Source organism: Lepisosteus oculatus, unplaced genomic scaffold, assembly GCF_040954835.1.
Source record: "Lepisosteus oculatus isolate fLepOcu1 unplaced genomic scaffold, fLepOcu1.hap2 HAP2_SCAFFOLD_258, whole genome shotgun sequence".
Classification (NCBI taxonomy): Eukaryota; Metazoa; Chordata; class Actinopteri; order Semionotiformes; family Lepisosteidae; genus Lepisosteus; species Lepisosteus oculatus.
This window is the reverse complement of record NW_027167794.1, coordinates 1-27,329: the sequence shown is the minus strand read 5'-3', so window position 1 is coordinate 27,329 and position 27,329 is coordinate 1. Positions and strand designations below refer to the sequence as shown.

At 49.9% G+C, this 27,329-nt stretch overlaps 8 non-coding genes across 8 annotated transcripts; 3 read left to right on the top strand and 5 right to left on the bottom strand.

The window, feature by feature from the left end:
- Positions 1-9,954: 9,954 nt before the first annotated feature.
- On the bottom strand, positions 9,955-10,025 carry trnag-gcc (transfer RNA glycine (anticodon GCC)). Its single transcript has one exon. It is a non-coding gene; the product is annotated as a tRNA-Gly (tRNA).
- A 997-nt stretch (positions 10,026-11,022) lies between these two features.
- LOC138227148 (U4 spliceosomal RNA) lies at positions 11,023-11,164 on the bottom strand. Its single transcript, XR_011184850.1, has one exon. It is a non-coding gene; the product is annotated as a U4 spliceosomal RNA (small nuclear RNA).
- Positions 11,165-14,428: 3,264 nt separating this feature from the next.
- On the bottom strand, positions 14,429-14,545 carry LOC138227151 (U5 spliceosomal RNA). The gene has a single exon (XR_011184853.1). It is a non-coding gene; the product is annotated as a U5 spliceosomal RNA (small nuclear RNA).
- Positions 14,546-19,044: 4,499 nt separating this feature from the next.
- On the top strand, positions 19,045-19,204 carry LOC138227156 (U1 spliceosomal RNA). Its single transcript, XR_011184857.1, has one exon. It is a non-coding gene; the product is annotated as a U1 spliceosomal RNA (small nuclear RNA).
- Positions 19,205-19,841: 637 nt separating this feature from the next.
- LOC138227147 (5S ribosomal RNA) lies at positions 19,842-19,960 on the bottom strand. The gene has a single exon (XR_011184849.1). It is a non-coding gene; the product is annotated as a 5S ribosomal RNA (ribosomal RNA).
- Positions 19,961-21,771: 1,811 nt separating this feature from the next.
- On the top strand, positions 21,772-21,935 carry LOC138227154 (U1 spliceosomal RNA). The gene has a single exon (XR_011184855.1). It is a non-coding gene; the product is annotated as a U1 spliceosomal RNA (small nuclear RNA).
- A 3,640-nt stretch (positions 21,936-25,575) lies between these two features.
- Positions 25,576-25,694, top strand: LOC138227153 (5S ribosomal RNA). The gene has a single exon (XR_011184854.1). It is a non-coding gene; the product is annotated as a 5S ribosomal RNA (ribosomal RNA).
- A 637-nt stretch (positions 25,695-26,331) lies between these two features.
- Positions 26,332-26,491, bottom strand: LOC138227155 (U1 spliceosomal RNA). Its single transcript, XR_011184856.1, has one exon. It is a non-coding gene; the product is annotated as a U1 spliceosomal RNA (small nuclear RNA).
- Between the last annotated feature and the right edge of the window lie 838 nt (positions 26,492-27,329).

Sequence of the window (27,329 nt, the reverse complement as noted above, 5' to 3'; positions counted from 1 at the left end):
ATAGGAGCCCCCACCTGGTGTTGTTGGAGGGGGGCCCGAGAGCGCTCGGGGGGACCCTTCTGCGCCACGCACACCGCACACGTTCGGCAGTACCGCTCCACGTCCCGGTGGCAAAGACCCCAATAAAAATGGCCTCGGAGACGCTGCAGGGTTTTTTTACCGCCGAAGTGCCCCACACCCGGCTGGCCGTGCACCGCTCGGAGCACCGCCCCGCGGAGCGACCGAGGCACCACCAGCTGCCACCGTACCTCGCCACTGGAGGGTACCCGCCACCCCCGGCGCAGCACCCCGTCCTTTACCTCCAAGGCCTCCCACAGGGCGCAGAGGGCCTTGACGGACTTCGGGTGCGGGGCGAGCTCCTCTCGCGTAGGCCGCACTCCTGCTGCCCTCTAGCGGAGCACCGGCCCCACGTCAGGATCAGCTGCCTGACGCTGCGCCAGGTCTGGCAGGCCCACCCCCAGCGGCCCCTCCCGGGCCGTGGCCGTGGCGCTCACCCCCGCCACGGCGCGGACAGCCTCCTCACGCTGCTCCCGCCGGGCGCAGTGATGGCAGTCCGCGGCCTCGCAGGGGCGCCGCGAGAGAGCGTCGGCATTGAGATGGCGAGACCCCGCACGGTGCACGACAGTGAAGTCGTACTCCTGCAGTATCTCTATCCATCGCGCCATCTGTCCCTCTGGCTCCTTAAAGTGGAGCAGCCAGGTGAGGGACGCATGGTCGGTCCTCAACCGGAACCGGGTCCCGAACAGGTACGGCCTGAAGTGGTGGACCGCCGCCATCACCGCCAGCAGCTCGCGACGGGTCACGCAGTAGTTCCGCTCAGGCCTAGTCAGAGCCCGACTATAGTAAGCCACTACGCGCTCCCCATCTGGCCCTTCCTGCGCCAACACCGCCCCCACCCCCGAGTCACTCGCGTCGGTGTCGAGAATATACGGCAACCGCGGGTTGGGGTAGGCCAGCACGGGGGCCCCCACCAGAGCTTCACGCAACCGGCCAAAGGCAGTCTCACAGCCCGAGTCCCAGTCAAAACGGCGGCCCTTGTCGGTGAGGCGGTGCAGCGGGGCAGCGATGCTGGCAAAGTCCCGGACGAACCTCCGATAGTACGAGGCCAACCCCAGAAAGCTGCGGAGCTCCGCGACGGTGCGTGGAGTCGGCCAGCCCCTCACTGCGGCGACCTTACCTGGGTCCGTAGCCACCCCTCGCGATCCAACAACATGTCCCAGGAAGGTCACCTCCCGCCGCAGGAGCTCGCACTTGCGGGGGTTGAGCCTCAGGCCAGCACGGCGGATGCAGGCCAGCACCGCCTGGAGGTTCGTCAAGGCCTGGTCGAAACTCCGTGCATGAACCAGCAGATCGTCCAGATACAACACACACTGGTTCCGCGGGACCGATGCCAGCACCCTCTCCATCAGCCTCTCGAACGTCGCCGGGGCATTGCACAGGCCAAAAGGCATGACAGTAAACTGCCAGAGGCCCTGGCCGATGGAAAAGGCCGTCTTCAGGCGAGCATCGGGAGCAAGCGGTACCTGCCAGTAGCAGCAGCGGAGGTCCAAGGAGCTGAACTAGGTCGACCCGGTGATGTAGTCCAGGGCGTCATCTATCCTCGGCAGGGGGTAGGAATCTTTCCGGGTGACCTTGTTCAGCTTGCGGTAGTTGACGCAGAACCTCCACGAGCCGTCTTTTTTTTTAACCAGTACGGCTGGCGCCGACCACGGGCTCGCGGAGGGCTCAATCACCCCCGCTGCGGCCATCTCCCGGATCTTTTCCTCGGCGGCGGTCCGCTTGGCGTGAATCATGCGTCCTGGTGGGATGCGGATGGGCCGAGCGTCGCCGGTGTTGATCTCGTGTTGGACCAGGGCAGTGCGGGTGCAGTCCTCATCTCTCGCCGCAAAGAGGTCTTCGTTCTGGGCGAGTAGCTCCTGGAGCCGCTGCCGCTGGTCCTGATCGAGGCCCTCGCAGCTCCGCTGGTAGAGATCCTCAACGGCGCGCCTCGCTTCCACGCAACGCTCGGCCCCCGCCGCCGCTACCTTGTCTGGCCCCCCGGCCGACTCAGGAGCAGGATCCGGCACGCTCGCTCCCCGGCTCGCAGGCCTGGTCTGCCCCGGCGACTGACGCCGCCGCCGCCGCTGCCGCTGCCTCTTGTTCCCCCGGCTCCGGCAAGCCCGCGTCCCTCGGCCTTCGCCGGACCTGCCCTCCACCAGGTGCAGTCGCTCCCCCTGCCACACCAACTCCTGCCGGTCCAAGTCCAACCTGGCCCCCACTCGCTGCAGTAGGTCCAGCCCCAGAATGCAGTCCTCCTGGATGGGTGCAAGGTAGCAGGGGTGGCGCACCGTCGCTGCGCCCAGACGGAAGGCAAGCACCCGTTTCCCCCGGACTGCAGCGAGCTGTCCCGTCACGGTCCTCACGGTCCTGGAGGCCTCCCATCCTGGGGGGTTGGTGCCCTCGGTGTCGGGGAGGACGCCCGGCCGAAGTAGGGTTACTGATGAACCGGTGTCGAGTAGGGCCAGGCAGGGTTGGTCCTCAATCCGGCAGTGGAGGTACAGGCCCCGGCTACAGCCGACTCGCCCCACGGTGGCGTGAGGGGCGCCGGTTTTTACAGCGCTCTCCGGAGCGGGGGTTGAGGTGTTCAAGGGTGGCCTTCCCCGCGCTGAGCCGCCCCGTTCCCGTTTCCCGACGCCGATCGGGGAGAGCGAGGTTCGGGTGCCCGGCAGAACCGGGCTTGGTGTCCTCTCTTCCCGCAGCGGTTGCAAATCAGCGTGCGGGGCTGTTCCGTGGCGGTCGCTGCACGGGCTGGCTCCTCTTCCCCCTCGCTGGATTCCTCCGTCGCCGCCTCGGTCAGCCGGCAGGGCGCACTGCGTCTGCTGGCGCTGCCAGTCACCCCGAACACTACCTCAGCCCGTGTAGCAAGGGCCAAGGCCTGCTCCAGCGATGTTGGCGTGGCCAGCTGCACGTGGCGCCGCAGCTCCTCGGGCGAGATGGCCTTGAGAAAGGCCTGGAGAGCCATCTCCCGCTGCGCCTCCCGGGGGAAAGTTGGGTATCCTCGGCGGGCGAGGAACATGACATCCGCGGCGACCGGGCCCAGTCGCTCTCCTGGTCGGCGCCGCCGCAGGGCCAGCCTCTCCCGCATCAAGTCCGGCACCTCCTCTACACCGAAGCGCAGCTGGAGGGCTGCTGCCAGCGCCGTGTAGTCGCCTCTGTCCTCCTCCGGGACGTCCAGGAGCACCTGGCAGGCCGCTCCTTCCAGCGCCGCCGCCAGGTGGCCGGCCATCTCCGCCCGGCTCCAGCCATTCGTCCGGGCCGCGAGCTGGAACTGCGCCTCATAGGTCTCCCAAGGCGCTTCACCATCGTAGCGACCTGGTCGCACCCGCGCCGATGGGTGTGGGAATCGCTGATCGGCTCCGGCAGGGAGGGCATCCTCTCTCCGGGGCGGCCGCCCCAATTCTACTGGCGGGACCACTACTGGGTAGCCCTGGTAAGGGCTGTGGCCACCTGTCGCACCCAGGAGTTGCTCAGGCTCCCTATGTGCGACGCCGATGGGTTCTGCGTCTTTCAGCGTCAGCCGGCGCTTTACGGAATCGGGTAGTGTCTGCCACGAGTTGTTCATTCTGCCCACTTCTGACACCAATGTAGCGCTTGCAGGTTCTTGTTCAGAACTAAAGAACAGTGGAGACGCGATTAACCAAGCACTGACTTTATTTAACAACCACACCAAAACCTAACACAGGATCTACACACACACATGAGGAGACTGACGAAAACGTACGCACATTTAGGGTGGTAATTACCTAACAACACACTCTACTTTTACAGGACTACACAGGGCACTAGAATTACTAGGACATTATTTACACAGGTAGGGTCAGCCGCTGGTCATCGTGCTGACCCTCAGACTCTTCCCGGCTACCACTCCCAGCATGCCCAGCGGTACTACGAGCGCCTAGGGGCGCTTCCTCCTCACCACCAGGCGAGGGCGTTACAATATTTACTATATTTATTATACACGTGTAAATTAATTACTGCGAAAATAATTTACTTCGTACACTGTGCAGAGTGCCGTATACTCCTAGTGTTAGATGTGTTTTCGACGTTATATATGCATTTATTAATGTCGTCGATTTTACGGTTGCAATTCGACGTTGATTATACGTCGAGGCGACGTATATATACGTATAGCCGTATTTTCGCCGTGAATATACGTATATTCGACGAATCAATGCCCACAGCTTGGCATACAAGGGTTTTGCGGAGGGGTCTTGCCACCTGCCTGAAAAAAAAACAGTAAAATTTTTGAGTGCCTATAGAGTTTCTATTTTTATTTTCTTGAGAAAAGTTGATACCATTTCCTGGAAACCCCGTCCCCCATCAGTGCGCGGGGCCCGGGGAAAAATCTGTAGGGGGGCTTCTGAAATTCTGAGGGGGGGTGATATTTCGGTTGAAACGGAGCTGTACGGTGCAGCTACCCAAATGAAATCTCGCAGCTATGCCATTGATTAGTGCTTCATGATAGAAGATATCGACTAGCAATCTGGTATTTGCGATGAAGTTCAGTTTCACATTTTTCGTCACTCTCACTGGAGAGTATTGCCTGGAGCGAAAAGTACCATAAGCGTTCATTTTTGCAGCTACATGGACGTTCTGAATCGTTAAGAAAAAATGTTGTAAAACCAACAGAAAGCACAGACTGCTATAACTAGTCCTAGTTATATAACGATTTTAAGTATAATGATAAACTACTGCAAGGAATCGGTCCACCTGAGCAAACAGGATCGTAATGTTGACACTCAATAACGACACTGATATGTGCAGTTCCTGGACGGATAGCCCTCCTGCCCATCAAACAGACTGAGTGACTGTTCGTGTCATTTAGTGTTGTCTGACCATTGACAAAGTACAACTATTTTTTTAGGGCGCAAATTAAGTTATTTAATAACGTGGATTAAATAACTGGATGGCGTGGATTTTTGTCTTAAAGGAAACAGAAGTAGGAGATATATATATGTATGTATGTTTTTGGTGTTTTCCTTGTTTGTGAAATACATATACACACGCACGACACTAACATAAACACACCTCATAATAAAAGAGCAAAGCATTAAGTAGCAGGATTTAAAGGACGTTGAGACCCGAGAATCGCCCTGATTGAGCTCAGTGTGTAAGTCCACCCTGGAGCAAAAGCAGCGATGCTGGCATTCTGGGCATGGTGAATTACTGATCAAGAAAGGGGGTTTTCGAGGTCTCGTTCCTTACCTGTGAACAGTGTGGTGTAAGTCCTCTCTAAAGTCTCTGAGAGGCATTTAGATCTGGAGGTAACAGACGCCCTTGGCTGAATGAGTGCAGGAATGCACAGGTTTTTCAAGTGAAAGCATCCCCTTACTGTATGAGCTGTTACCTCACACACGACAAAAGTAAAAGAGACCGAACATGTGTACTAACTGATGGTTTGAGAAAGTGGTGGAAGGGTCCGTTTATATATCGGAAAAGTGTAAGTTGAAGGAAAAGAAGGAGAAAAATATGGGAAAAGCTGAGTTTGTCAGAGGGAGTCTGGGGCGAAGACACCTGTAAAATAAGCATATGCGTATTGATTGGCAAAAGCACAAGCATGTAGCTCCCACCCTGGTGCACGGCCGGCACCAGTGGTGGCAGATACATGAGAAAAAAAAGAAATTGGGATGTGACTTCTTAAGTGTGTTTACGGGGAAAACAAAAACCCAGAAGAAAAGATACTTTACTCGCTACGAAAGAGTATAAACAAAAGCGAAAAGAGGCAGTGCAGGAGAATCAGAAACTAAAAGAAGAATTAGTTCCTGGTCGCACTGCACTAGTTAATGTGTTATATCCTGCACTCCCATAGGGGAACAGACAGGCAGGAAATGAAAATAATTGGGATCAATTCCCACAGTGACCATATGGAGACGGGGGGTCTGGGTGGGATGACACCTGGTACGAGTGTGATAGAGACAGAACAGGAACTCCCTTCTTAAACAGAGGGTGCCTGCAGACCTGTACTCTCACCCTAAGTGGGAGAGGGCCTGATGTAGCGGGGGCTGGCGCTGTTGATGACAGCGTCACTCTAAGTGTCTCGCACCCCATCGAGGGGGTCCGTACTCGCACCTACCTTCCCTGATTCCCCCATACGATCAAATCCAAAACCGGAAGATATTGACTGGTGGGCTAAAGTACCGCACCCAAAATTAGGAATGCAGCGAACCTGGAGTGCACTTCAGGAATTAAAAGGATTCATGTAGAAGTAAAACAAGAATACAGCACATTGTAGTACGAAGAGAAAAATATATTCTCGATGTGTATGTGTGTTTTATGAATTTGTGTGCCGGCATGTATGTGTGTAACTGTGAGTTTTTGTATACTAAATGACGGTGTGAGTGTGTTTAGCCAGCGGGACTGGCTAGAGACGTAACTAAAGAGACTTGATGAAAATCAACTTAAGGAGATTGGAAAATATAAGAGCGTCTGAAACGTATAAGTACAGTACAGGTGGACGTAAAAGTAGTTAGATAAACAGTGTTTGTATTTTTATACAATTAGTTGCAATAGTGAAAACAATTTGGGTTTATTCGAATGTCTCAGACATGCTGAAACGCTGTAGGTTTAGAATCGAGACTGGGGAGAATAACGTCTTGTGAGAAGATCTGTTTACCTAACGATTAGATCCTGTAAATCCCTTGTAGCCTACCTAAGTCTGTCCCAGTCCAGTGGATTAAAATGTACTGTTAATGGAGTGTTGGTTTCTCTGTTAGGGGATACTGGAGCACTACTGTCATGCTTGTTTCACTCCTCTGTTCAACAGTGTGCTATAGAGTAATGTATATGGGGAGATGGCAGGAGGCCACAGGAGTATTGGGGCACCAAGTTTTACTTGCTGAGTACCAGATTTTAATGGGTGGTTTTATCCCAGATCTATTGGGTTGGAATATTATGCATTACAAAGAATGACTATCCAGAACAGGGTATCACGTGGCTTCAACTGACTGTGATCACTCAGTATGTTGATGGTATTCTGAGTGCTTCCCCTGACGAGGAAACCCACAAGTCTGAGTTGCTTCAGCTTTAGAGTGTCTAATATTAAGCAGTTATGATAAGGCCCTTTTGTGTCGAGCATTGTGTGATTTTAACAGGGCCAGGGTGCAATATTTTTACGGGGTGAGCACAACTTTTAACAGATCTGCTTAAGGGGGGAGTGCAGTACAAGGACAAGATTGCCTTGGTACCAGCAGCAAAAGCCGCCTGTAATAATTTGAAACAAGCTCTCTTACAGGTGCTGAGACTGGGGTTTCCTCAGATGGATCAACCATTCTTTGTATGTAAGTGTGGACAAAGGGTTCTGGGCAGCTGTGCTGACGCAGGAGCATGGAGGTAGGCACTATTATACCATTCGATACTGTAGCCAAAGGGTGGGGGACGGTGAAAATTGAAGAAAATGTAATACTGTTTACTGATGGGTCCTCTCTGATGCATGAGGGAGAACAGAGAACAGGCTGAGCCGTTACAACAGAATTCGAGGTGCTAACAATCGGAAAATGCCCCTCCACTGCCTCAGCACAGCAAGCCAGTTAAGAGCACTGATGGAAGATTGTAAAAAGAAAGATGTTAAAAGGTTACTGTATATGTATATAATGTATGTATTTGTTGCATGTAGGCCACAATTCTGGATGGCTATGGAGAAATAAGATTCTCTCACAACGGCAGGGACTCCAGTTAAGAATACTGGGCTTGTCTCTGAACTGATTTGTAGTTTTACAGCTGCCGACAGAAGCAGCTTGAGTAAGGTGTCAATAACACAATAAATAAAGAATTCCAGTAACTCAAGGTAACAACCATGCAGATGCAGATGCCAGACGAGCGGCACTGGGAGGGCGGGAGTCTGAGACCCCTGTGAAACCTCTACTGGGGAAAAGGGAGAATTCAGGTTGAGGCCTTTAATAGATGTTTAATAGTGGTTAGAACAAATGTGTAAAGAATGTGGGGTTGTATGATGATGTGATGTGGGCTGGCACATACCCAAGTGTATGATAAAGATGATCCCGTGGTACGGACTGCCCTGCCCCTTGGATACTGATCTAGGGGCAGACTACACTGGGAAGGTGTGCCAGGCTGTAATTGCCTCACTAGGGGTAAGTTGGAAGTCACATTGCCCCCATCACCCACAGTCTGAAAGACCAACTAAGGAAATATCAACTGAAGGGACACCGTGGGTAGATGCTCTACCTGCAGTCCTGTGCGGTTTGCGGGCTGGAGCAAATGGAACTGTGAGACTGAGCCCATTTGAGATCATCACGGGCAGCCAAAGAAACTCCCTGGAGGCCAAGTTTGGCTAACGCACTGATGAATTAACTAACTCTCTATTAAAGTATTGTAGGTTTGTTAACTGAAGCGGTGCACAGGGCTTGTGAACAGGTGCCGGACGCTTGGGGACCTCCAGCAGAGGGGAGACACGACCGGATACCTGGCGAGTGGGTGTAGGTGAAGAAGAGATACCCTGCCAGACGTTGCAATCCTGCTGGGAGGGACCATATCAAGTGCCACTAACTACTGATTGTGCCATCTGAGTGACAGGATGAGATCGCTGGATCCGCGAATCGCACTTTCACCGACCCACGGCACCAGAGACTGAGTGAACAGAAAGAAGGATGTTGTTACCGTTTCTGTGTCTGATGCTTCCTAAGACCAACAGTGTGCTTGTTAGGCCTGAGGAGCATTACTGGGGATATGGTATCAATACATTCCAGATGTTGGCATATCTATTCAGCCAAAAAATTATAATCGGAGTTGGGTCAATATTGCTGTTCCAAGATCCTGACGATAGATCTCCACATGGCTGAGGTCTGCGTTTGGGTCCTGGGGTAGGACTTTATGTATTTGTAGGATTAGGATTGTTTTATGTGTAAAATTGTAACTATCACTTGTACAAAAACATCAATAACACCTTGTTGTAACCGTGGAACGCACAATGTCATGGTAATGCATGCCTGTACATCTAAAAAGGAAAGATCTGCCCTGACATTGTATTTGTAAAAATAGACAGTCCTGATGTATGCCATATTTTATAAGGGGGGAATGAAGTAAGAGACAAGATGTTAAAAGGGTTAATAACTTAAGTCAGTTCTGCCTGAAAATTAGACTTCTAAGCAACAGGGGTTTATGGCAGGAAAGGGGGTTAACTGATAAGGATTCCGGATGCGAGCAAGGAACCCCCTGGGGGCATAATCTTAAACTGACCATTTAGCAAGGGCCTCTTAACTGGCCAAATACCATAACCCCCCCCCCCCCTTACAATAACATCGAATGACGTCTGAAGCAGCAAGCAAGGACTATATAACCTAAAAGTTTGTACCGGCACATCGAACAATACTTCGGTTTTGTTGTTTCTTGCGGGAAACAAGACTTTGGCTTTATTGTTCCTTGCATGCAATAAACTCATCTGTTTTACTTCATCTCAGGATCAAGAACCTTATTCCTTCTGTTACAACAGGGCTTTCTCACGCAGTTTCATGGTTCTTGTAACCCAAATCCTACACTGGCCTGAAGTGCCCCCCCATTTCACAGCATTTGTCAGCTGATTTAAAATGTACCTAAAGGAGAAGCATTATTGAAGACCATCAATTACCAAGAGCTTTTGTCAAAGGTTTTGGTGGTCATTTTTAATTTTTAATGACCACAGAGCGCTGTGACCTCGGTTTTACATCTCATCCAAAAGACAGCGCCCTTTTACAACACAGCGTCTCCGTCACTATGCTGGGGAATTGGGACCCGCACAGACCTCAGGGTGAGCGCACCCCCGCCGGCACCATTAACACCGCTTCCAGCTGGAAGCTTTGTTTTTCCCTGTAGCTCATCCTCATCCGGGTACTGACCTGGCTCACACCTGCTTAGCTTCAGTGGGTTTTCAGTTGCGAGTTGCAAGGGGATGCAAGTGATGGAGCCGCTCGCTGCAAAAGCCACTGCATTGGCCGGGAATCGAACCCGAGCCTCCCGCGTGGCAGGCGAGAATTCTACCACTGAACCACCAATGCTCAGTGCCTGGGCTTTCAAAAAAGACGCTTTTTTGGTGCTCTGTGCAAAAAGCGTCGACATGCTTCCAGCTGCAAAATGCCATTCGCGGACGCTGAAGAATTTATTTCCAAGGCAGTGGGTACAAGCGATTTGGTGTTTTAAAACCACCAGGAACAGCAAAGAGGCGCGCTTCTTTGCTTGAGCCGGAACACAACGACAGGAGGTGGACAACGTAGTTGGCAGGATTCGGAGCTACGCGGGAAGAACCCAATGGATTTCTAGTTCATCGCCTTAACCACTCGGCCACGACTACAGCAAGCCCCACCGCCGCTGCGTTCTTGCTACAATCTTACCTGGATCGCGGGGCGCCGGCGGAAGCCTATTTCAAAGTCGTTCTCCGTTTCAAAAAAACATTTCCAAAATACAAGCCTTGCAGACAGACACGCCTCAGAGGACTTAAAGGTGGCTTCATATCGGAATGATAAAGTCTCCCCGTCCGGACATGAAAATGCCACTTTGTTACACACAAAAAAAGAATCAACAACAGAGAAATGCCCACAAGCACTTGAAAAGCCGCACCACGCCGCACTTGAAATAGCTCTTACATTAGTGGTAGACGCAGGAATCGCCTTTTTATTTACGCTCTTATCAAACTGTCAAAGGTTTGCTTTGCGAACGCTGCAGGACATCGCACAATCTCTTTTGAACGGGGACAAACAATTTCTTATGGGGCGCAGTAAGTACAGACGTTTAAAAAGCTCCACTCATGCCGACGATGCAGCATGAAGAAGCGCAACCTAACTTTTGACAGACAAAAGCCGGGCGCCGCTACGAGCAATATGAAATCAAACTGACAGCACACGGCGTTTCGCGCTGACTCAAAAGTGATCTCGACAGTCGCTGTTCTTTGCATAACGCCGAAAGAGCTAAAGAGCGTTTCTGTTGAGACGTAACAAGCTCGTTTCTTTCTACCATGATGTCACTATGACAAAATCTGTCTTTAAACACCTTGCTCAGTCTCTGACGAGACTGTCAAAAAATGCTTTCGCCGATTGTATTGCAAACCGGCGGAAGCGGGGTATTGAGAAAAGTTTTCAACTAGCAATAATCGCGCCTCGGCTAAACCTCACAGGCAACGATACTGCCACTGCGCAAAGCTGACGGTTGCTAGGCAACCGCGGGGATCCTATGGAAATCGTTATCGATCGTCTCATGGCATGTCGTTGCTGTAACGCTTCATATTTGTCGTCTTCTTCTTCTAGCTTGAGGTTTTGAAGAATTTCATGACAGACAAGGGCTCAGTCGGGAACAAACGGCGTTGTGAGAAAACCGTTGCTTAGTTTCAGCAGCAGAAATACAACCCTTTAAATACAAGATGACAGAACAATGACGAAGGGCATGCCGGGAGGAACTCATGCACTATAGAGGAAAGGGGGCGGGCACGTACAGTTCACATTCAAGCCACAAGTACTCTTCTCGGATTTTGCACTAACAAATCCTAACGTCTTGAAAGCATTGCAGCATGTTTGTGTCCCACTTCCCGTGGCTGCGGGACGACTGACACGAACGGACAAACACAATCTGTGGCATTTAGCGTGACATAGTCTTGCAGGCATCGTGCTGTCTCACTGCAATACTATACCGCTGGAGGAAACAGTCCATCTGGTAATCAAATACAGCCTGGACAATAGGCTTGTATAGTGGTGTAAGCAAGATAAGGTTGTGATCTGATCTGCCAAGGGGGGGAAGGGCTGTGGAACTATATGCATCCTTAGCATTGGCATATAATAAGTCCAGTGTTTTGTTTCCCCCATCATTAATCGTTGCGCCTCTGTGAAAGGAAAGCTCTTGGGCAGTCTTTGAAACAGCTCGGATGAAACACTTGATTGCTTCCATGTGCATCTGGAGCCCACTTCTTATTTTCACTTCACGCCGCCCAAAGCATTTCTAAAACAGGAGATTCGCGTTTGGGAATGCGCCCTGCCCTACAAATAAAACAGGTCTACGGGTCTGAAACCTGCTCCACGGAAAACAGTTCTGTTGCGCTTTTGATCAAAGGGAGATTCGCTGTTCTTACTTTTTGATGACATAACACCCAAAGGGGCCTCTTTGGAGCTGGATTCCAACCAGCATCCTAAAGTTTCTTGGCGGTATCCTTTACAGTCCTCTGTTCAGTCGACAAGGGACAGAAGGGGGCAGCTTTCCTCACACATACAGTGCAATGTACTGTAGTGTTCCCCTTCATTGAATTCGCAGTTCTGCATCAGACCTCTAACTCGTTACATTAGCTTGGATTTAAGCTACGAAGCAGGCTTCTACTGTATAAACGTCTAGAGGAATCACAAACTATTTGAGAGGCCATCATCCCAGGGGGAACTGACAAAGTCTATCCCTAAACACCTAGTGCAGTCTCTCGAGAGACTGTCAAAAATCGCTTTCTCCGTTTGTGCTGCAAGTAAGTGAAAACGCAGTCTCAACCCAGAGCCACTTGGCAGCAGCGGAACGTAAATACTGTTACTGCCACTGCTCGATACCGACGTTAGCCTACTATACCATGTTCAGCCACCGCTAGAAAATGTAAGGCTCTAGTACTGGAGCAAAGAACAGGAGGGCCAACACCAAACGGGCACACGTGTCAGACATGGAGAGTGACAAGGATGGGATTCAACCCCATGCCTGCAGAGCACAATGGATTAGCAGTCCATCGCCTTAACCACTCGGCCACCTCGTCAACAAAACTGGGCTGTCCTGACATGGGTTGGCGCACTCCAGTTGATCTTTTTCTTTTTTTGCCCTCATACTCGAGGGTCATTTTCCTGTTCCACATGCGATTTCAACATTTTCCTTGGGAGATGTCAAGCCAGCAAGCCACTGCTGTGGTTCAGTGGCCAGTGTGAAGTTCAGTGGCCCTGTTGTACACAGAAAGCACATTGAGCTCCTTGGACATGAAAAGTTCCAGATAAAAGCCATTTGTCATCCTTTCTCTTGGTGTCGATGTTGCTATTGTATGTAAAGGTGGCAACTTGCTCAGCGAGCAGGCGGAGCACACACCGAATGCAGATGTGTCTGAGTGGTGTGTCCAAGCGGCTGCAAAACGACAGCACTCCCGGGGTGCCGTGACTTAGTTGGTTAAAGCGCCTGTCTAGTAAACAGGCAATCCTGGGTCTGAATCCCAGCGGTGCCTTTTTTTGTTCTGTCTTCTTGAACAGAACTGGTCATTATGGACAACCGCATACGTCTAGACTTAATTAAATGCAAGTATTCATTTCCTGTCTTGAACGACTTGTTTTTCTTAAAATGGATGCAACTTGCAAAACATGAAATACAAACCTCGCTAATCAGCGCTCGCGGCTGGCAAAAAAAAAAAGAAGTCAGCAATGTTTTTTTCTTTAACCTTAAGCCTGCTAATGGAGAAGAACCTAGTCGCCATATCACATAAATCCATTTCAACGATGAGAAAGTAACAACTATCCTCACTCCAGAGTAAATCTCACGTTGAGGGCATATTTTTTTCCACTTTACCATGAGTCGGGCTCAGCTGCACAGAGGCGAGAGCAGAGCAATGAGGTCACGGGGACAGGGGAGTCACACGCTGGCGGTTTGAACACGCGAGAGATCACTGAGGGATCCACAGTATGTGGACCCTCCGTGCGCCATCATTCCACACTCCAGACTCTGAATCCTGCCATCTGAGTTAAGATCTCGGCGGAACCTGAGGCGCAGTTCTTTCTTAAAACGTAATCTGGTGAGCATTTCTAGAATCGTACTTGTATAGATGCAGCCTTTAATGTGTTGCTAGGTTAAAATTGATGACTTCTTGAACTTCAGTAGGCAACTGCCCTCTTGATTTCGGATTTAATTTCTTTATTACAGGGGCGCTTTTATGAAGACAGAGTCATGTTCAGGTACTTTGCTTGATGGAGGAAGCTCATTTCGGACTCTGTGATCTGCTCACCTGGAAAGGTCTGCTGTACTACTACAAGAGAGAAGTAGTGTCTGGAGGAAGGGACAATTTTATGATGCTTTGGAAGGTAATGTTTTTTTTTTCTTTGAAATCGAAATGAATCAGAATATCAGTGCAAAAGACAAACTCTTGGTTTGGTTTAAAGAGATATGGTTTTAAAACAGACAAAATGTAGAAAACAGGTGTTTCTCACTTTTGGAAAAGAATGGACCAGGGGTAATATTTTACTAGTTGCAGTGCTAAGCTCACTGGGTTACAGTCCTGAAGTGTCACACCAGGGCCAGTGGTGCAATGGATAATGTGTCTGACTATGGATTAGGAGTTTGGAGGTTCGACTCCTGCCTGGCGCTGGTTGTTTTTAAACACATCAGCCTACTCCCTAAGTAGTCTGTGCTACTTACTGCATTGTAAGAGCGATTGTGAGCGGTTTTGTTTTCTCTCTTTGACCAGCCCAGCTGCGCCCCACCCGAAGGCAGGGAAGCACAAAAATTGTATGGAACTCATTCATGCTCCTCTCCATGGAAATCTTTAGTAAAAGGCAAAAGATTTGTACGAGATGAAGAGAAACCAGAGTGCGTGGCTGGACAGCTGCAGGAGCCCAGGCCGCCTTCAAGTCCTCTGCCCTGCCAGTCGTGGTTGGCAATGCACCTGGCCTTACAAACGAGCCAGTGGGGCCCGTTCAGCTCCGGGCTCATCGCCTGCGGCTCAGCTTACCTGGCAGGGGAGATACCTTGATCAGCCTGTAGTTGGAGTAGTTGGATTGTTTTCTTGTTTTGTGGAAGCAGTGTTTGTTTTGCAGTTTGAGATGGCAACCTTTGGATCCCGCAAGAATGCTGTAAGTTTTGAGCTTTTGGATGATCTCTTCATGGATCGTATGCAGTTCAGCAGAAAAGTGTTACAGAAGGAACTTGGCTTTGAACTTCGGCACTTGGATTTCATCTTCGCTCTCCCAGGTCAGAAAGCATTTGAGGTTGTTTTTGCTACCTATTCTCTGTTTGAACAATGTGTGGATGTGTTTGAGGCAAAAAGAGGGAAAGTTCCTGCCCTTGAGAAGATCAACTTGCAGCCTCTGACACAGAGAGAGAGGAAAACGGTGCATGTTGTTATGTTCTCGGAAATGGCAAAGACGGAGGACATTCACACCTGGCTTAAGCAGTACTGCACCGTCCACCATGGAACTGAGGTTAGAGATGTTGACGGTATAAAAACAGGAGCAAGGAAATTCGAGGTTCGCTTGCTACCGGACAATGTAAATGGAGGCTTAAGGCACCTGCCCTCTACAATCCGGCTGGGCGCCTGCAATGGCTATGTTTTTTATGTGGGACAACCAAAGGTGTGTCGGCGCTGTGGTGCTGTGGGACACCTGGCATCGTCCTGCACTGTGAAATGCTGCAAGACCTGTGGCAAACAGGGACATTTAGCCTCTGACTGTTCAATGCTGCCAAAGTGCAATTTATGTGGCTCGGAAGGACACGTTTTTAAGAACTGCCCTCACGCCTACGCCAATAAACTCAAAATGAGAAAGGATGAGGCAGTGCTTGTTTCAGCCAAACCGGCCCGAAAAGCCAAAGCAAACAACAAGTCAAACAAAGAACCCTTGTTGGACAAAGAGTCTCAGCCTCCAGCCAGGATCAGTCCTGCTGTGGCTCCAGGGCCGGTGGAAGAGAAATCCACTACGCTCCCACAACCGCAGACTGCACCAGACAAGCACGAGGGTTTGAAAACCCCAGAGAACAGCGAGGACCCCTCCCCCACTCCTGCTCCTCAGAACGAGGGCCAGTGTGGGGCCCCCCGGTGGAGCGGGTCCAGCGACGATACCCAGGATTCAGCGGAGCTGCTTTTCTCAGACTCTGCAAGTGCTACAGATGCCCTCCTCTCCTCCATCCAGTCCAGTGGGAGGAAGGGTGGAGCTACTCAAGGCACTCTCTCCCCTATTGTTATGTAGCACAGACGTGATAGTGGGAGGGGATTTTAATTGTATCTTAGAGCACACAGACAGGCAGTCTAGCTCTCCGATAAAATTGGATTCCAGCTCACTGGCCCTGCAAAACTTAGTTCAAGACTTTAAACTCTCAGACACATATAGATGTATATATCCCACAACAGCAGGATATACATGGTCAGAGAGGAATAGCAGCTCCAGAATTGACTATTGCTTTGTCTCAGAGAGAGTGAAAGTTGTTGGGGTCACTCTTCAGCCTGTCTTCTTCTCAGATCATCAGGCTTTAGGGTGTAGAGAATGAGGGGGTAGTATCCCGCTACAAGGAGAAACTATCACAGTGGTTGTCCTTGCAGTGTCTGTACGGGTCAGTAGGAGAGTGGTGGGAGGAGGTGAAGGTGAGGACAAAGGCCTTTTTCATGGCTGAGGGAAGGAAGGCTGCTGCCAGACGGAGAGGAGTGCTAGCCAGGAAACAGAGGCAGCTGCAGCGTCTCTACACGATGCTGCACAGTGGCTTCGATGTGCTTGAGGATATCACCCTTTTAAAAAAGGACATCCGGAGCATAGCCGAAGAAAGTAGTCGAGGAGTGCTGTTAAGAAGCAGAGTGCAGTTCTTGGAAGAAAATGAGAAGTGTACTCGCCTCTTTTTCAGGAAAGTGGTAGGCTCCAAGTCTGTCATGGAAAGTATAGTTGATGAGGAGGGACGAGAGAGAACAGAGCCGAGTGCTATCCTCTCCTGCACCGAGGCCTTCTACTCAAGACTGTACAGCTCTACAGAGGTAAAGGATGAAGAAATTCATTTTTTTACCTCAAAGCTAGAAAACGTTTTGAGTGAAGAAGATAGGGAAGTACTTGAGAGGGATTTGACAGTAGAAGAGCTGAGACAGGCTATGGAGAGCTTACAGAAGGGGAAAACTCCGGGTGCTGACGGGCTCCCTAAAGAATTTTATTGCACCTTTTGGGATCTGCTTCAGGATCCGCTAATGCTCCTATTCGAGGAAAGCTATAAGACAGAATTGCTGCCTGACTCCTTAAGAGAAGGCACTATCTCTCTCTTGTTTAAGAAAGGAGCAAAGAATGACATAAAGAACTGGAGACCCCTCAGCCTGTTAGGCGTGGACACTAAGATCCTGTCCAAAGCCCTTTTCCTGCGCCTACAAAATGTAGTGGCCTCACTGGTAGGGAAAGAACAGACTTGTGGGATAGCAGGACGCCTGATGAGCGACAACCTGGCCTTGTTGAGGGATGTCTGTCTGTACTCAGAGGATCGCTCCCTCCCTCTGTGCATTTTAAGTGTAGACCTAGAAAAGGCCTTTGACCGCCTAAACCGGCAGTACTTAACATCGGTACTTGAGCACATGAAGTTTGGCCCCATCATGAGAAAGTGGATTAACCTGCTGTACACAGGTAGCAACAGCAGAGTAATGGTTAATGGCAATAGATCACGCCCCTTTGAAGTCTGTTCAGGGGTGAGGCAGGGCTGCCCATTATCCCCCTTGTTATTCGTTTTGGCTATGGAGCCCTTAGCCTGTGCCTTGCGCCAGGATCAGGCCATTAATGGGATACCAGTGCCTGGAAGTGGGGGAGGAGAGGTAAAGACATCTCTATACATGGATGACGTCACCTTGCTCCTCTCTGACAATGCCTCAATTAGCAGATCTCTGCAGTGCTGTGATCGTTTCTCCTTGGCTTCCTCTGCAAAAATTAACAAATCTAAGAGTGAGATTTTTTATCAGAACTGGAGGGAGCCAAAAGAAGGACATGATCTCAGGCTGCAAGAGAAGAGAATTAAGGTCCTGGGGGTGTATTTTGGAGAAGAGATGGGAACAGTAAATTGGCAGAACAAATTGCCAATCTTAAACAAAAAACTGATGCAATGGAAGGACCGAGACCTCACCATGACAGGGAAGGTGCTGGTCATCAAAGCCGAGCTCTTGCCTGTCTTGATTTTTCTGGCTTCTACCTTCCCAATCCCACACCGTGTTGCGGCGGTGCTGAGGAGATTGATGTTTCAATTTCTATGGGGTGGGAAGCAGGAAAGACTCAGAAGGGAAATAATGTACAGGCCGCTACCCTCAGGGGGGAAGTCTGTCCCAGATATTGCTACGAAGCTGCTGTGCATTTTCCTGGCCTCTGTGCTGAGAGGCTTTGCAACAGCACCTGCAGCGCGTACCTGGACTTATTTTTCCAGGCTCTGGGTAGGTAGGGAGGTGTTCAGAGTGTGGGGTGTCAGACCCAAGCTGGATGTCCCACTCTCTGACACATGCCCTGCAATTTATGGGACAGTTAAAAGTTTTCTAAGATCTCACCCAATTGGCCATATTCCCCTCCGAGATGTCAGCGTCCAAAAACTGGAAGATTTCGTTGCACCCCAGAATAATAGGCAGACCCCTGTGGGCATTTTAACATCAGCCCAAACAAGGAAGGTGTGGAAACACACATCCTCTAAGTTTCTGTGCAACATTCACAGAGATTTAGCCTGGAGTGTCGTCCACCAGTGCTAACCGGTACGAACTTTCTTGTACCGTAGGGGCCTCACCCCCAGCCCTCGCTGCGTTAGGGTGGGCTGCGGCGAGGAGGAGACTGTGACCCATCTCCTGTGGTCCTGATTTTTTGCTAAGGCCTTCTGGGCACAGTTTGAAGATTGGTTGCAGGCTCTCTCGCCCCAATTTACCCTGACCGCTGCTTTCGTGATATACGGCATCTCTCCTGTCAAACTTCCTCCTGACGTGTTTGACAGGATCTGGGCCGTGGTGAACAGTGGGAAAGACGCCCTGTGGAGAGTGAGGAACATGGGGCTGTTCAAAGGCATCGAGGTCCCAGTCAAGGCAGCAGGTAGCCTGGCTCTGTTCATCACCCGAGAGAACTATTACCTCAGAGATCTGTGGAGAGAAGGGAGGGAGGAAGCAGAAAATCTGTGGGAAATAGAGAGCATAGGTCAATATCTCAAGAGACTGTGAAAAACATTATCATGTTTAAGTAAAGAATGTGATTTGCACCAGAAAAAAAGAAATTGTTACTATGTAACTGTTACCGTGTCAAAATGTAATGAGATGTGATCATATATACTGTTTTAAGTATGTATATTAATGTAAAGCTTTCTGATTTGTGATGTCCTGTATTTTATTGTGAAAAGAAAATAAAGTTCTTAAAAATCGAAAAATCGAAATCGGTTCACCCAGGGCGAGGCTCGGCCATTGCACTCCGGCTGTGCTGACCCCTGCGAATTCCCCAAATGAGGGAATCTCGACTGCATAATTTCTGGTAGTGGGGGACTGCGTTCGCGCTCTCCCCTGATGTGCTTGGTCCAAAATCAGATACGGGAGGGTTAGGACACCACGAGCTGCGTGGCTGCGGAAAGATCCCGGTTCGACAGGAGTGGACGCCGCTGCTGGTTCTCGCTGGCTTTTAGTTAGGGGTCCGGAGAAGCATCTCAAGCTAGTTCCACTACTCCTTCCGGACGTTCATTCCCTTTTCAAAGTCAGTCGTTTTGCTGTAGTCTGCGTTCTTTAGGCTGATTATCGAGGTTAGCCTTTATTTGGTCATGGGGGGCCTCGGTACTGTATGCTGAGTCTAAAGACAGTTTCACCCGTTTTCTGATTGCTCGGTTCTGTACCAGTGCAGACATGTCAAACAGTGAATGGCTGTACCTCTATTGTATCCGTGCTCAATGAATGAAATCCGTAACAAATGAATATATGTCTAGTTATACGAAAAACGAGTGGTTTATCGACTCATCTTCATTTGCAGATTTAGAGGCAGCTTCGATATTCGTTTTACAGACGGGTTTTTTTTCTTTGAATATGGGTCACACACATGCCACAGCAACAAAACATCTTTAGAGATGAGGCTATAGATCACCTTTCCATCCTGCAGGTTTTCCTCCCAAAGCCTACGGCACCAACGGCGACCCCTGCTGGCCGGGAGAGCAAAGGCTTACAGCACCTGGTATTCCCAGGCAGTCTCCCATCCAAGTACTAACCAGGCCCAACCCTGCTTAGCTTCCGAGATCAGACGAGATCGGGCGTGTTCAGGGTGGTGTGGCCGTAAGCGAAAGCCCTGGCGCCTGACTCGCTACTTGAAGCTGTGTGTGGCGGGGGCTCCGTGCCCCCCGAGCGGGACTGAAGGATCGTTCGTGTGCAACTCTTTGGAAAGGAGCTGCTTTCCAAATCGCATTGCGTGCCTGGATGTTGGCGAATGCGCTCCCTTGTGTTGGCTCGTCCCGCACTGGAGGAGGACAAACAATCTGCACGGAGGAGCTCCAGGCAAGTCTTCACCAGACAAAAACCTCCAGTGCACAGCACTCTGGAAACATTTCGGGGCTGTCACGTGTTTATTTCAGCACGTAAAGCGCACCGGTCCAACACGTCGGCCGGGCGCGCGGCGCCTCCGCCCTCTTGTGGCCTTGCGGCGTCAGAGCAAGAGGCTCCTTCTCGCTGCCCTTCCGCTGTGTTGCAGGGCCCCGAGAGGGAACCCGGAGCGCGCAATTTGTGGGGGGCGGGGGACCGCGTTTGCGCTCTGCCCCCGGTCTCTTGCGCGAGTACTAAATCTCACGGACAGGGGGGCCTCGTCATTGATTGTTACAGGTGAGACGGGGATTAGGAGGAGACCCCGACTGATGGGTAAAGGAGAGCACTAACACCAGAGGGACACCCCCGGCGTCTCTTTTTGAGAGACGCCCTGGGGTTTCCTAATGGCCAAGGAGGGTCGGGACCTCGGTTTGACGCCTCCCCCGAAGGACGGCGCCTGTTTGTGCAGCAGAGTGTCGCCATCAGGAGGCTGGGGCGTAAGAGAGCCACACAGCTCGCAGGGTGAGCGCTCCCTGCTGGTCCCAGTCACATCTCTTGCAGGAGCAGCAGCAACCGGAGCTTTTCTGGGGGGGAATCTCCCATCCGGGTGCCGGCCAGGCTCACACCTGCTGGGCTGCCCCGGGTTGAGCCAAGTCGAGAGTCGCAGGGCCAGATCTAGTCACCGGGGAGAAACGATACAAGTGAAGGATTGCTCGGCTCTCGGCACTTGAAAAGACCGACAAATGTCTCGTTCCCGCCGGAGCTGAATGTACCCGCATGTGTGGTGTCGTCTTCTTCCCGCGCCCCACTGTGTTTGCTGTATTGTCTCTGAAGCCGGCCCCCCCGAGACGAGACGGGCTGTTCCTGTGCCCCAATTAACACTTTAGAGGTGCCATTCCCCGGCATTGTGGCCATTGTCGGTGCTCACACGCATTAAGATAAGGCGGAGGAGAGCGGGGCATGCCCAGCGGCAGACATTCAAGGAGGGGGCAGTGCGAGGTGAGGTGAGGTGAGGTGCGACACGCCGGAGCCCCGACGCAGCTAATGTGGAGCACTTGTTGGACTGGCATCGAAAGGACGTGTGCGCACAGAGCGAGCCTTCCCTGCGGCGGAGCGCAGGAACTTTCTCCCCCCCTCCCGCTGCAGGAGTTGTGTGCGCTGCAGCGGTGCCGAGAGAAAAGCACAGAAGGCAGCAGGCTCTGGAGAGCAGGTAAGAGACGGAGCCTTGTGGGCAGGCGAGCAGGCCCGTTTTTTGGAAATTGCTGAAAAGGTTTGTTCGGTGTGTGGCAGGCGCACGTCGCGAGCTTGCGTGGCGATCTGCCGGTCTGGAGTTATGCAAATGAGGCCGAATTGCATCCCGGGACATGCTGCGAATGCGCAACGGCGACTGCAGATGTGTAGCAAATGGCGCGCTAGTTTTCTCGTTTTGCCCACACTTTTGAGTGTTAGTGTGGCGTGTGAGTGTGCGAAAGAGTGGGCCCAGCAGGAGGCGGTGGCGTGCGGGGCGAGGAGGTGGCCTAGGCTGCGCGATTTGTGCTGTGGGTGCAGGCCGCTTGCAGGGGCCTGTACAACTCATACTTACCTGGCAGGGGAGATACCTTGATCAAGAAGGAGGTTCACCCAGGGCGAGGCCCGGCCATTGCACTCCGGCTGTGCTGACCCCTGCGAATTCCCCAAATGTGGGAATCTCGACTGCATACTTTCTGGTAGTGGGGGACTGCGTTTGCGCTCTGCCCTGATGTGCTTGGTCCAAAATCAGATATGGGAGGGTTAGGACACCACGAGCTGCGTGGCTGCGGAAGGATCCCGGTTCGACAGGAGTGGACGCCGCTGCTGGTTCTCGCTGGCTTTTAGTTAGGGGTCCGGAGAAGCATCTCAAGCTAGTTCCACTACTCCTTCCGGACGTTCATTCCCTTTTCAAAGTCAGTCGTTTTGCTGTAGTCTGCGTTCTTTAGGCTGATTATCGAGGTTAGCCTTTATTTGGTCATGGGGGGCCTCGGTACTATATGCTGAGTCTAAAGACAGTTTCACACGTTTTCTGATTGCTCGGTTCTGTACCAGTGCAGACATGTCAAAACAGTGAAAAACTTTTAGATATCCAGATATTTTTCTTTACTTGCTGCTGAAATTGCACATAAAACCAAACTGTTTCCTAAGTTTAAAAGGTAAGGATTGCAATTACCACCAATGTCTGGCTAAAACTATCCTTTTAATTTGCTTTTGACATGCAATAATTAAGAGAGTTTAGCATTTAGAAAGTGTATTATCACAATCTCCAAACTTGACCATCAATTTGATATGTACTGTATATGGAATAGAAAAAACTGCAAAATTGGTAAAAATTCGTAATCGAGGAAACAACAAACCAACACATTTCCTACATTTCAAATGCATCCTAGAGCACAGTAAAGGCATTAGAAAAAATCCAGGTGTTGTCCAACACTAACCCTAACCCTAGTTCGGGCCCTTACGAACCACACCTCCACAACCTTGCCTACAAATACAGTGCCCAAAATGTAACCCAGATGACTCCAAATCAGCCAGAAACATTCAAAGTTGCACATTTAAAGTATTTTAATGTGTCACCTGTGAAAAACTTTCAGATATCCAGATCTTTTTCTTTACTTGATGCTGAAATTGCAAATAAAACCAAACTGTTTCCTAGGTTTAAAAGGTAAGGATTGCAATTACCACCAATGTCTGGCTAAAACTATCCTTTTAATTTGCTTTTGACATGCAATAATTAAGAGAGTTTAGCATTTAGAAAGTGTATTATCACAATCTCCAAACTTGACCATCATTTTGATATTTACAGTATATGGAATAGAAAAAACTGCAAAATTGGTAAAAATTCGTAATCGAGGAAACAACAAACCAACACTTTTCCTACATTTCAAATGCATCCTAGAGCACAGTAAAGGCATTAGAAAAAATCCAGGTGTTGTCCAACACTAACCCTAACCCTAGTTCGGGCCCTTACGAACCACACCTCCACAACCTTGCCTACAAATACAGTGCCCAAAATGTAACCCAGATGACTCCAAATCAGCCAGAAACATTCAAAGTTGCACATTTAAAGTATTTTAATGTGTCACCTGTGAAAAACTTTCAGATATCCAGATCTTTTTCTTTACTTGATGCTGAAATTGCAAATAAAACCAAACTGTTTCCTAGGTTTAAAAGGTAAGGATTGCAATTACCACCAATGTCTGGCTAAAACTATCCTTTTAATTTGCTTTTGACATGCAATAATTAAGAGAGTTTAGCATTTAGAAAGTGTATTATCACAATCTCCAATCTTGACCATCATTTTGATATGTACAGTATATGGAGTAGAAAAAACTGCAAAATTGGTAAAAATTCGTAATCAAGGAAACAACAAACCAACACTTTTCCTGCATTTCAAATGCATCTTAGAGCACAGTAAAGGCATTTAAAAAAATCCAGGTTGTTTTCCAACCCTAACCCTAACCCTAGTTTGGGCCCTTACAAACCACACCTCCACAACCTTGCCTACAAATACAGTGCCCAAAATGTAACCCAGTTGACTCCAAATCAGCCAGAAACATTCAAAGTTGCACATTTAAAGTATTTTAATGTGTCACCTGTGAAAAACTTTCAGATATCCAGATCTTTTTCTTTACTTGCTGCTGAAATTGGAAATAAAACCAAACTGTTTCCTAGGTTTAAAAGGTAAGGATTGCAATTACCACCACCGTCTGGCTAAAACTATCCTTTTAATTTGCTTTTGACATGCAATTATTAAGAGAGTTTAGCATTTAGAAAGTGTATTATCACAATCTCCAATCTTGACCATCATTTTGATATGTACAGTATATGGAGTAGAAAAAACTGCAAAATTGGTAAAAATTCGTAATCAAGGAAACAACAAACCAACACTTTTCCTGCATTTCAAATGCATCCTAGAGCACAGTAAAGGCATTTAAAAAAATCCAGGTGTTGTCCAACACTAACCCTAACCCTAGTTCGGGCCCTTACGAACCACACCTCCACAACCTTGCCTACAAATACAGTGCCCAAAATGTAACCCAGATGACTCCAAATCAACCAGAAACATTCAAAGTTGCACATTTAAAGTATTTTAATGTGTCACCTGTGAAAAACTTTCAGATATCCAGATCTTTTTCTTTACTTGCTGCTGAAATTGCAAATAAAACCAAACTGTTTCCTAGGTTAAAAAGGTAAGGATTGCAATTACCACCAATGTCTGGCTAAAACTATCCTTTTAATTTGCTTTTGACATGCAATAATTAAGAGAGTTTAGCATTTAGAAAGTGTATTATCACAATCTCCAATCTTGACCATCATTTTGATATGTACAGTATATGGAGTAGAAAAAACTGCAATATTGGTAAAAATTCGTAATCAAGGAAACAACAAACCAACACTTTTCCTGCATTTCAAATGCATCCTAGAGCACAGTAAAGGCATTTAAAAAAATCCAGGTTGTTTTCCAACCCTAACTCTAACCCTAGTTTGGGCCCTTACAAACCACACCTCCACAGCCACAGTGAAGGTGTGAGCCTGGCCGGCACCCGGATGGGAGATTCCCCCCCGGAAAAGCTCCGGTTGCTGCTGCTCCTGCAAGAGATATGACTGGGACCAGCAGGGAGCGCTCACCCTGCGGGCTGTGTGGCTCTCTTACGCCCCAGCCTCCTGATGGCGACACTCTGCTGCACAAACAGGCGCCGTCCTTCGGGGGAGGCGTCAAACCGAGGTCCCGACCCTCCTTGGCCATTAGGAAACCCCAGGGCGTCTCTCAAAAAGAGACGCCGGGGGTGTCCCTCTGGTGTTAGTGCTCCCCTTTACCCATCAGTCGGGGTCTCCTCCTAATCCCCGTCTCACCTGTAACAATCAATGACGAGGCCCCCCTGTCCGTGAGATTTAGTACTCGCGCAAGAGACCGGGGGCAGAGCGCAAACGCGGTCCCCCGCCCCCCACAAATTGTGCGCTCCAGGTTCCCTCTCGGGGCCCTGCAACACAGCAGAAGGGCAGCGAGAAGGAGCCTCTTGCTCTGACGCCGCAAGGCCACAAGAGGGCGGCGTGTTGGACCGGTGCGCTTTACGTGCTGAAATAAACACGCGACAGCCCCGAAATGTTTCCAGAGTGCTGTGCACTGGAGGTTTTTGTCTGGTGAAGACTTGCCTGGTGCTCCTCCGTGCAGATTGTTTGTCCTCCTCCAGTGCGGGACGAGCCAACACAAGGGAGCGCATTCGCCAACATCCAGGCACGCAATGCGATTTGGAAAGCAGCTCCTTTCCAAAGAGTTGCACACGAACGATCCTTCAGTCCCGCTCAGGGGCACGGAGCCCCCGCCACACACAGCTTCAAGTAGCGAGTCAGGCGCCGGGGCTTTCGCTTACGGCCACACCACCCTGAACATGCCTGATCTCGTCTGATCTTGGAAGCTAAGCAGGGTTGGGCCTGGTTAGTACTTGGATGGGAGACCGCCTGGGAATACCAGGTGCTGTAAGCCTTTGCTCTCCTGACCAGCAGGGGTCGCTGTTGGTGCCATAGGCTTTGGGAGGAAAACCTGCAGGATGGAAAGGTGATCTATAGCCTCATCTCTAAAGATGTTTTGTTGCTGTGGCATGTGTGTGACCCATATTCAAAGAAAAAAAACCCGTCTGTAAAACGAATATCGAAGCTGCCTCTAAATCTGCAAATGAAGATGAGTCGATAAACCACTCGTTTTTCGTATAACTAGACATATATTCATTTGTTACCGATTTCATTCATTGAGCACGGATACAATAGAGGTACAGCCATTCACTGTTTGACATGTCTGCACTGGTACAGAACCGAGCAATCAGAAAACGGGTGAAACTGTCTTTAGTCTCAGCATACAGTACCGAGGCCCCCCATGACCAAATAAAGGCTAACCTCGATAATCAGCCTAAAGAACGCAGACTACAGCAAAACGACTGACTTTGAAAAGGGAATGAACGTCCGGAAGGAGTAGTGGAACTAGCTTGAGATGCTTCTCCGGACCCCTAACTAAAAGCCAGCGAGAACCAGCAGCGGCGTCCACTCCTGTCGAACCGGGATCCTTCCGCAGCCACGCAGCTCGTGGTGTCCTAACCCTCCCGTATCTGATTTTGGACCAAGCACATCAGGGGAGAGCGCGAACGCAGTCCCCCACTACCAGAAATTATGCAGTCGAGATTCCCTCATTTGGGGAATTCGCAGGGGTCAGCACAGCCGGAGTGCAATGGCCGAGCCTCGCCCTGGGTGAACCGATTTCGATTTTTCGATTTTTAAGAACTTTATTTTCTTTTCACAATAAAATACAGGACATCACAAATCAGAAAGCTTTACATTAATATACATACTTAAAACAGTATATATGATCACATCTCATTACATTTTGACACGGTAACAGTTACATAGTAACAATTTATTTTTTTCTGGTGCAAATCACATTCTTTACTTAAACATGATAATGTTTTTCACAGTCTCTTGAGATATTGACCTATGCTCTCTATTTCCCACAGATTTTCTGCTTCCTCCCTCCCTTCTCTCCACAGATCTCTGAGGTAATAGTTCTCTCGGGTGATGAACAGGGCCAGGCTACCTGCTGCCTTGACTGGGACCTCGATGCCTTTGAACAGCCCCATGTTCCTCACTCTCCACAGGGCGTCTTTCCCACTGTTCACCACGGCCCAGATCCTGTCAAACACGTCAGGAGGAAGTTTGACAGGAGAGATGCCGTATATGACGAAAGCAGCGGTCAGGGTAAATTGGGGCGAGAGAGCCTGCAACCAATCTTCAAACTGTGCCCAGAAGGCCTTAGCAAAAAAACAGGACCACAGGAGATGGGTCACAGTCTCCTCCTCGCCGCAGCCCACCCTAACGCAACGAGGGCTGGGGGTGAGGCCCCTACGGTACAAGAAAGTTCGTACCGGTAAGCACTGGTGGACGAGACTCCAGGCTAAATCTCTGTGAATGTTGCACAGAAACTTAGAGGATGTGTGTTTCCACACCTTCCTTGTTTGGGCTGATGTTAAAATGCCCACAGGGGTCTGCCTATTATTCTGGGGTGCAACGAAATCTTCCAGTTTTTGGACGCTGACATCTCGGAGGGGAATATGGCCAATTGGGTGAGATCTTA